The sequence below is a fragment of the Dunckerocampus dactyliophorus genome, chromosome 16, assembly GCF_027744805.1.
Source record: "Dunckerocampus dactyliophorus isolate RoL2022-P2 chromosome 16, RoL_Ddac_1.1, whole genome shotgun sequence".
NCBI lineage: Eukaryota > Metazoa > Chordata > Actinopteri > Syngnathiformes > Syngnathidae > Dunckerocampus > Dunckerocampus dactyliophorus.
This window is the reverse complement of record NC_072834.1, coordinates 23,225,522-23,236,159: the sequence shown is the minus strand read 5'-3', so window position 1 is coordinate 23,236,159 and position 10,638 is coordinate 23,225,522.

The window sequence follows — 10,638 nt, the reverse complement described above, 5'->3', positions numbered from 1 at the left end:
TCACTCTCTCAGTGACTATTATTAGTCCAAAATGTTATGCATTTTTGGCCTAACTTAAGCTTTTTCAAGCATCAAAATGGCTAAATCAACTAAAATACAATCAAGCATTCAGAAGATGCATTCAAAGATGCGGTGATATGTGTCAGTGTCAGATAAGTGTCAGTCATGTTGCATTGATGAGAAAATTATCACGGCAGGAAGTACTGTACAGAAACCAAAAGTAAAAAATGAACACTAACAAGGAATTCTCCCAGTGCTAACATGTGTGACTCTATGCATCCATCCCTCCATCTTCTTCCACTTACACAAAGTTGGGTTGCGGATCCAGCAGCCGAAGCAGAGCAGCCTAGATTTCCCTCTCCCCTGCTTGTTCGTCCGGTTCCTTCCCAGGCCAGTTGAGAGACAAAGTCTCTCCAATGTGTCCTGGGTCTTCCTCGAGGTCTCCTACCCGGGCGGACGTGGCCTGAACACCTCCACAGGGAGGCATTCAGGAGGCATCCTGACCAGATGCCCGAGTCACCTCGTCTTTCATCTACTCTGAGTTTCTCCCGGATGACAGTGCTTCTCACCTCATCTCGAAGGGACATCCCAGCCACCCTACCGAGGGACGCAAGCATGTTTTTGTCCCATAACTGAATCCACCAAGGGCTCCACACGCCGCTCGACCCCTCCCGCCCCATCACGGCTCAAAGGCGGCTCGAAGGCGGTGAAAAGGTGTCCCTGGCGCCTCTCCACCCTGGTTCTCCTGACCTCCAGGGCTTTGTCTTTTGGCTCAGCTCCCTCTTTACCAAAATAGACCAATGCAGAGTCCGCATCACTGCAGATGGTGCACCAGTCGATCTTGTGTATGACTCTTATTATGTCTACTACAGGGGTCACCAACGTGGTGCCCGCGGCCAGGTAGCCCTGACTATAGGGCTGTTATTTCATGTTCAGAAGACTCTAATAATGTTATAAAGTGCATCTGGATGGTCCTAAACAGGTTTTCTATGCTCTGACTATGTAAATATTCCATTTGGCTGAAATTCACGTTAAAGTTTGGTTTGGTTTGGTTTGGTTTGGTTTAGTTTATTTGAACATGAAGGTTACAATGGAATACATCTCATGAGTCTTTTTTTTTTTTTCACAGTTCTACATGTCCAAAAGGAGTAGGAAGAAGCAAAGCTTATTTAATCCTACCCCCCTTCCAATCTACATCTTGTACAGTACATGTTGTTCACTTCCTGCATTCCATGTCATGTTTTCAGTGATAGTCAGAATAATATATAATAGATAACGGTAAGATAGCCCTCCCCCCAAAAAAAGAAAAAGAAAAAAATTATATATATATACACATATATATATTTATATATATATATATATATATATATGCATACACATACATTAATAATAATAATAATAATAATAATAAAGTTTGACTTTTTTAATATTGAGTCATTTTACCATATTCGCATACCATATAAAGAAATACTGTATCTCCTTGAAGTGTTTGCATATTAAGACATCCATTTTATCTGGAGATAAACTGAAGTACAGATGCAGAACAGTGGGAGCCTTATGCTGTATTATCATGACTTTCCTAGCAGATGTAGAGAAAATGCTTTATTGTGCTTTCAGCATCTATCCAGGAATGTATCTTTTTATCGAGATGGAATATTTGCTGTAACTTAACAGCTCTCCGGCAGCAAACAATCCATCCCTCATGCAGTATGGATATTTCGTCTTTATGTCCTTAAGCAGAACTGAGCTACTTCTTTAAATGTTATTCTTCAGTATAGAAATGCAGTATGTCATATGGGCATTACTGCAGCGTCTAAAAGCAAGGTATGGCTCTAAAAAGGTACACGTAAGAGATAAAAAGGAGAATATAGCATAGGCGGTAAAGAGTCACTTGTGTACTGATATCCTCTGCTCGTGCCACAATCCATTTTTTGCTCAGGGAGAAAAAAACTGCAGTGTGTTTTCCGGATGACAGCGTTATTGTTTGCCACTAGCTCTCCAATGAGCTAGTCACCTAACACCAAAGTAAAGAGGAGGGCAGGAGGGATTGCCTCCACGCTGCCCACCCAGGCAATCAACTGTTGGAGGACTTGTGGGAGGCGGAATTAGTCCTCCTTCACTGGCTCTGCCTACTGCTTTGGCAATTTCTATACCCAATACTTGCAGCCGGGCTGCCAACCGCAGCTTCATCTTTCCACTGACTGACTCCTTTCAAATCCTACACACGACACACAAAAAATGGGGTAGAAAGCATTTAAAATGGTTCTTTGGCGTTTGGCTTTTCATCTACCTAAACCAGTTCTATTGCCTATGACGTGTGGAACAGCACTTTCTGGACTTTAGACAGTGCTTGTGGATATACTTTTTCATATCATATGGAGCAGAACCAGATCACCCATTAGGCAATGTAGGCAGATGCCTCCAGGTGGTGCCAAAAACATGGGCGAAAAATTATGCTGTGATACAATTATGTTTAAACTAGCTTTCACTATGAACTCTAAAAATGGAAGATTGAGGCTTCCCTCCCCCCGGGTGCTTGGTCCAGCTCCTCCCGTGGGTCCTGAGGTGTTCCCAGGCCGGCTGAGAGACATCGTCTCTCCAACTTGTCTTGGGGTACGTTGGAGAGACTAGAGGGATGCCACAAATAATGAAAATGAAAGTGTCCCCACACCCATCATTTTGTGGGCTGTGTAAAATGTTGATGGGGGGGGGGGGGGTACCATATAAAAAAATTTAAAAATCTCACCTGGGGCGCCACTTTGAGTAGGCTCAGCTCTGCTATGGAGTAGGAGACACAATCATATAATATATAGTAGCTATTAGCTTAGCATTGTTTGTAACATACAAAGACAGCACATGGAAGCAACCAGGTAGATTGATAAGGCACCATAAGATCTACAAGGTTAAATGGTGCCAGCTCATTTAGTGCCTTGTAGGTGAGGAGAAGTATTTTACATGAAGTAAAAAATTGCATGGCGAGCCAGTAGTCCCTTGCCACTTCACGCTTTATGCTATCATAAATATATCATAAATATGTAAGAAATCATGCTGTTTTGTGGTTGAATGCATCAAAAAATATGCAAATTTTATTTTTTTTTTTGCCTAAATGAAGCATTTTCAAGCATAAAAATGGCTAAGTGAAGTAAAATACAAATATAGTATTCAGAAGACACATTCAAAGACGTAGTGATGATATGTAGTATTCCACACTGGTCACTAGGGGTCGTTAATGTTACTGTAATGTTGACTGAGACACACAAGCACCAGACTTGATTGCCGGAAGGCTTTGATTACTGGTTGGAATGATCTCACAACAGGCACGATAATCCCAAACACTGGCCACCGTTGCGGCCGTAACCCACGTCAAACTAAAACTCAACTCTGAACCCCCGACATCACTTCCTGTCCACCCTCCACTCAACTCCCCGAGCACCAGGACACATTTCTAGCCTTAAGTCTTTTTTATGTCTTATATAGTCCCTTGCAATATTGCAGTTTGATTATCGTTCCCTAGCTACAGCACGTTTTTTTCAGAAATTAAATAATTACTTTATTATGTACACAATGAATAATAGGAGTGTAAAGGTGACAATAGGGGTGTTGTTTCATGTGTAGAGGGCTCTGCTCATGTTAAAAACCGTATTTAGAAAGTCACAACAGATTTTTTATGCTGTAACTACAAAAATATTCCATTAATTAACATCAAATCCTATATTGCGTAAATTCATTTAACACGGTTGGGTCTGGTACCAATTAAGCGCTATAAACAAGGAACGACTGTATGTCTTATTTCCGCTTATTATTTCTATTTCTATTATTTCTGGGTAGTAGGAGTGTAAAAGTGACTATGGGGTGTTATTTCATCTCCAGAGGGCTCAAATGTAAAAAATTATACTAAGAAGGTTTTAAACAGGTTTTCTATGCTCTAAATACAAAAAAAAATCATTTATAAATAAGAAATCCTACTTAGCGGGAAATTCACTTACCACAGTCGGGTCTGGAGCTGATTAAAGATGATAAAGGAGGGACTACTGTACAGGAGAAATATGATCTCTTCTCCTGGTTCTGATTAGTATTCGTGCAGCAGCATTTTAGAGCAGCTAGAGTGTCTTTTCAGACGAGCAAAGAGGTGGCAGGTTAACCAACACTGTGACCCAAGAATAGTGTTTTACGAGTCCTCTGTGTATCTCGTAAGTATACGATCAGATGAGGTTTGACTTAAAACAGAAGGTTTGATTCTGAACATTTCATTTCATTTCCAACTATGCGTCTGTGTAGGCTCTCAGTCGTACAGGAGTTGTCCATCGAGGAAAAGGCTTCTTGAGACGTCATCTGTACTTCTGTGTAGAAGGTGTCGGACGTTTCGCTCCTCATCCACTTATTAGTTTGCTGACGAAGCTCTTCGGATGAGGAGCGAAACGTCCGACACCTTCTACACAGAAGTACAGATGACGTCTCAAGAAGCCTTTTCCTCGATTTCCAACTATGTTTTGGTTTAGTGTGCTAATGGAGGAATTGGAAAACTGTTGACATTATGCAATGCCCTCCAGTATTTATTTTTGTTGTAGATTGAAAACATTTGGGTTTGACGTCAACTCTGACATCTGTTACTTCGTACACCAGTGGTTTAGTTCTTCTAAGGAACATTCCAAATGGCTGTAGTGGCTTTGAACAATGTTTGTGCAATGACTCGGATGGATTTTTCATCTTCTCTCGCCTACCCAATCTGAAAGTGAGCATAGACATTCAGAGCTATTTATTGATTGAATATTCAATGTGATAGGACACACTTATCAGTCACATGAAAAGTGGCTGCCATCTTCTAAGTTGTGCATCTGATCCAGATGCAAATACCTGGAAATAAAAGCTGGTTTCATATTCATCATATTCATTCATTTCTCGTCAAACCCAGATGATTTCAGTCTTAAGCAAAAGAAAGACATTGACAGTATCACCGTTCCAATACTTTTTGGAGGGCACTGTTTCTGCACAAAACCACGATCTCACCTTCCAGCATGGGGCCAAATCCGAAACATCTCCACCACCTCCGAAGAGGCAGCCTTATACACTGACCTTTCCAAATAAGCACAGTGTCACATTAGCTATTTATGTGAATATCTACGAGGCCTGTTCCTATTACTCACAGTCTTTAAAAAAAAAATCTAGACTGGCACCTAAATGTGACCCATTTTGTTGGAAATTAATTTGCAAATTAAAGTAGAAAGATTGGAATATGATTTATATGTTATAGACTTACCCTGAGGTGTTGAACAGTTATAAATTTAGTCAATAATCCATTTTGGCATGTTTTGACTTTGACCGATTCCAGCTAATTATAATTGGCAAGACAGAGCCCCCCTGAATGTGGGGTAGAATTTAAGAAGGGAATAAGTGAGCTAAAATAGCACACCTTGTGCATATTTCTAAGTAGAGTATGTACTCTACCACATGCTGTTCACGTCTCTCGGTTGCACTTTGCAAATGTTATGCTGAGAATTGCCACAGGTGCTTTTGGTTTTGATGAGCTCTAACTTATCAATTATGCTCATCAGGCCTTTGACCCAACAGAAAAAAAAGAATAACAAATGATCGCATAACGGTGTCTAAGGAGAGCTTCCACATCATCATTTTAGTTTTACTCATCATTTTAGTTTGGAGCAATGAAACCATTAATACAGGGGTGTCCAAAGTGCGGCCCGAGGGGCTATTAGCGACCCGCGGCTGTTAAAAATGTAATTTAAACAGAAAACTAAAAAAAGAAAAAAACAGAAAAAACAGAAAAAACAATCAGTAGTATTTTTTAGCAATAATATTAACTCTTTCAACACCAAAAACATATGTATATGTTTTAATAATCCCAAGTGCCCGATCCCAGAAATGTATTTATACGTCTTTTATGTTCTTTGGCAAAAAGAGGTAATGATGCAACTCTGCACTAATGTATTAACATTTCAGAGCAAAAAAAAACCCATCACAAGGTGGCAGAAGTGCATTTGATAAGAGCTCGGCAGGGATCATATCAATCAGGAATCACACATGACAGGAAGGAGGAAGTGACAGAGCGTGGAGGAGTGTAGCATGCAGAAGGTTACGCATTCTAGGGAAATGTTAACGCAAGCACACGCACGCGCGCACACACGTGCACACACATAGTTCAGTTCCAAATGTGAAAATTGTAAATAGTTGATGGTGTTATATTTGTAAATAAATGGTTATTCTGATGTAGAACAACCCCTTTTTTGTGTTGTTTACGTTGGTATAGTTGTTTAGATATTTCAACTGTCACAAAAGCAAAAAATATTTCTGATCAAGTGGAAGATATGCTTGAAATGTATGTTTTCACCAGTGGCAGACCCAGAAATTTTTCATTGGGGTGGTCAAGGTGAGACCATTACTCACATACGGTAGGGGTGACAGTAAGTTGATACCTGAAATGTCGAGATGGCCAGTGGGGTGGCCATTGAGTGACCAATGGTGGCCACGGCTCCCCCATTGCTTTTCACAAAAAGCTGTTTTTCTCCCTTTTTTAGTCGGGAACTGAGATTTTCCTGAAACTTACCTATGTTCTGCTGCTGATTAGAAAGAACAGAAAAAGGTTGAAACTAACTTTTTTTTGTGGTGAAAGACGGGAGTGTAATGTTTCTTTTGGTAGGTTCCATGTTTATATCGCCATTGAACACAATATTCTGTGTGCCTTGAAAGATCATTCCAAATCACAGGGTTGTCTGTTGAAAAATGGCTTGGATTGCGTGAGTTGAGAGAAAAAAGTTGTAATTTAACAAGAAAAAAAGTCATAATTTTAAGAGAATAAGTTGAAATATTAAAGAAGCCATAATATAATAACAAGCAAACACAACAACCAATGAATTTTTGGAAAATTTGAATGGAGAAAAAGTTATAATATTATAAGAATAAAGTCAAAATATAATGGGAATAAAGTCAGAATGAAAGAAAAAAATTTACAAGAAGATAGTTGAAATAGTTGGAAAATTGGAAAAGCGACAACAGAAATGGGGAAAAAAAACTGTCATGCTCTGCTGGAGCTGCTCTGCTGCCGCCTGCACTGCACTGCTGGTCCTGCCGGGGCGGAGCCACCTGCACACACCTGAGAGTCATCTTGATCAGGCCTTCTTAAGCCGTGCTGGGAGACTCACTTATTGCCAGAGTGTTTCATGGATTTCAGTCACTCCTCGCTCAACCGTTACCTCGTGGTGTGCCTTCTTCTTTTTGGTCGCTTGCTCTCCTAGCATTCTTGCCAGTACTTGTTTCCGTGTGGCTTTTCCAGCAGCACATTTTGTTTGGCTATTTTGTGTGGCTTTACCCGGAGTATTTGATTTATACTTGGATTTTGTGTTGTATGTTTCTTTTCCTACTCCGTTGGAGTATGCCTTTTGTATACAACTTTTTCCCTACACCTTGCTTTTTGTCTTCTCTACATTGGGGTCCAATTACTGGCTGCACGCCAATTGCAACAAAAACAGGTGGAATTTTATGAGAATAAAGTCAAAATGTTCCGAGAAAATTGGTGTATTCTGACAACAAAAAAGCTTAAAATGTATGAGAATAAAGTCGTAATTATAAGGAAAAATGTCATTTCAGTCGCAAAATGTTGAAGGCAAACCTAATTTTTAAGGTCACAATATGGGGAAAACAAACCAAAAAAAAGATGTAATATTTGGAAAATGAGGTTATGGTATGTGATGAGAATAAAGTCCAAATATTATGGGAATCAAGTCATAATTACAAGAAGAAAGTTGAAAGTGTTGGAAAATTTAAAATGGAATTTTATCAGAATAAAGTCAAAATATTATGAGAAAAGACACAATTTTACGTCATTTTATGAGGGAAAATGCTGTGAATATTCTCATTCATCAGGTCATTGTATTCTCACGGCATTCAATTGATCTCAACTGGACATTTCACGTCGGGCAGTCTTCATTAGTTCATGCTCAAAGACTGGGTGGGACACACACCAGTCACACTAGATAGGACAGCTCTAGTCTGAGAGCCTGGTGCAATATCCAATGGATTAATCCTCTGAAGGAGGAGGCAGGTCCAGACAGGAATGGTTGGCTCTTTAGTGGTGACGATGGTTAGGATACAATGGAGAAGGGCCTCTGCCCACCAACGATGGTCGTTAGCATCCCATTCAGATGGAATGATGATCATGGACTTATCCGAAACCAAGGTGGTTAATCCTCATTTATTTTTTAGAGGCTAAATGACTGAGTGAAGGGATGAAAGGACAGCATTTTGAACGTGTCTTGTCTGTCCAGAATGTGTATATTTTTGCCTGCAAAAGAGTGCTCTTTCTCTTTCAGGTACAGGTAGACCACAGAGTCTGGACCTAAAGAGTTAGCCCATCTCAGTGGCTGCTTGGTTTCCCCAATGTAAAGATCGGTGCATCCCTCACTGCACTGACAGCATACACCAGCTTGTTCTTCTGGGTATGTGGCGTCCTGTCTTTGGGGTGTACCAACTTCTGTCTCAAAGTGTTGGCAGGTTTGAGGTGTACTGGTGTGTTGTGGTGGTTAAAGATCCTTCTGACTTTCTCAGATAGGTCTGACACATATGGGATGGGAATGTTAGTGCGTCTGCTACTCTTTTCTTCCTCACCCGCCTTGCTTTTGTTCTTTGTGGAGCAAGATGCACTTTTCACAAACGACCAGCTGGGGTAACCACAGGTTTTGAGGGCATCCCTCAGGTGCTTATGTTCTTTCTCTTTGGCCTGTGGGCTGGTGGGAACATTATCAGCTCTGTATCTTCATGTTTGTGTTCCAGTGGGTGGTGGGCATCAAAAAGTAGGTATTGGTCAGTGTGTGTGGGTCCTCTGTAAACACCAACATGCACCCGACGCCTGCAATGTGGACGTCACAGTCCAAAAGAGCCAACTTATTGTCTTTGAAATCCTCACATGTGAACTTGATGTTTTTGTCCACTGAGTTAACGTGCTCGGTGAAGGCTAGCACTTCTTAGCTTCTACGTTTGACCCATGTGTCATCCACATATCTGTACCAGTTAGGTTCGAAGAAAAATAATGCAATTTTATTAGCATAGATTTGAAATATTAAAGAAAAAATGTAATTAAAAAAGGCATAATATTAAGAGAAACAAAACAAAATAAAGTTGTAATTTTGGGAAAATTAGGCTGGGGAAATGTTTATATTATGTTAATAAAGTCAAAATATTACAAAAAGAAAATTTACAATGGTGATCTAAGAAGATAATATTTGGAAACTAAAAAAAACAGCAAAAATGGGGGGGAGCGCAAACAGTGAAGTTGATACTAAAATGTTTTGTCACCTTTTATGACAAAGCTGAGCTGAAATATACCATGCATAGAACTTTTTAGCATATCTACATGAGTTGCTTTACAAATGACCAAAGTGGCAAATTTGCATCCTTTCATTTTTCACTATGCGGCCCTCGCTGGAAGTTTGGACACCCCTGCATTAAAGCATGAACTTGTTGCTAACAGCATTCATTTGGATTTGAGCCTTTCGCCAGCGAATGCTATCACGGCAACTTATGTTAGATTTACACGCGTGTCGGCTTGCTGTTCATTCCGCTGAACACGCCGTTTGAATACAGTATCCGTCTGTCAAAACGATTATGGCGTTGCGTTTTTCTCAAGAAGAACCCAAATAAATGATCTGTTTTTATGATGCTGTGGAACACATCCTCCCAGCACTGAGTGTTCTCCGACTATTTGCATTTTGCTTTATGCAGTATCAAGTATAATGTGCTTTCGGAATCTGCATAATGTTTGCATTAGATGTGCAATTTCTCCGTGAGGGCAGTGCATAAGCGTATGGGAATCTCAGCTACATTATGCTTTAAATTGTGCTCATCAAGTGAGATCAATAAAAGCTAATATCAACCTAAATATTCCGTAATCATGACAGCTAAGTGTTTTAATTCAGTGTGGATATTTTCTATGCACGGTAATGAGCCATAATACCCCTTAAGTACTACATTCTAAGAAGTAGTCATTTTATTTATTTACACGTGGTAATGGGTTGAAAATAGTCAATATTGATTTCCCCTATGATGGCGTCTTAAAAAGGTGGAGAGCATATCCATATTCCATACTGAAATGATTATAGACATGTGCTGACCTCTACAGGTACAATCCTGCCTTGCATTCATGACACTTCCAACTAAAGGGCACATTTGGGGCTTTTATTGATGCACGATATGCATTTCTGCAGAATATATTCTGTGCAGGCATACATGCAAAGATGTTTTAATACGGCTCATCTGCACGGTGACGTGGCATCATCACAAACGAGGCACTCTGCCAAAAAGTGGTGACAAAGCTATAGGGAGGCTGGAGGGGAAAGTGAATAACTGCTATCAGCCTCTACTGACAAACAACCACAGGCTTGACTGAATTGGGGAAAATAGAGCAGAGGAGGGACGGGTTGAGGGTGTGGGGGTAGGCATCAGAGCGCAAAGTGAAGATGACAGCCTTTAGGACATAAGTGGCAGCAATTGAGGGTAGAATGAGTGTCGGTGGAGGGAAATGCCATACAGGTGCGCCAAGCGTTAATGGTGATTGGCACATGAGCCATTGGCAGCGGAATGCATCTAACTGGTCAGCTGAGGAGCTGATGTCTCGTTGCACAGGTGGTTATG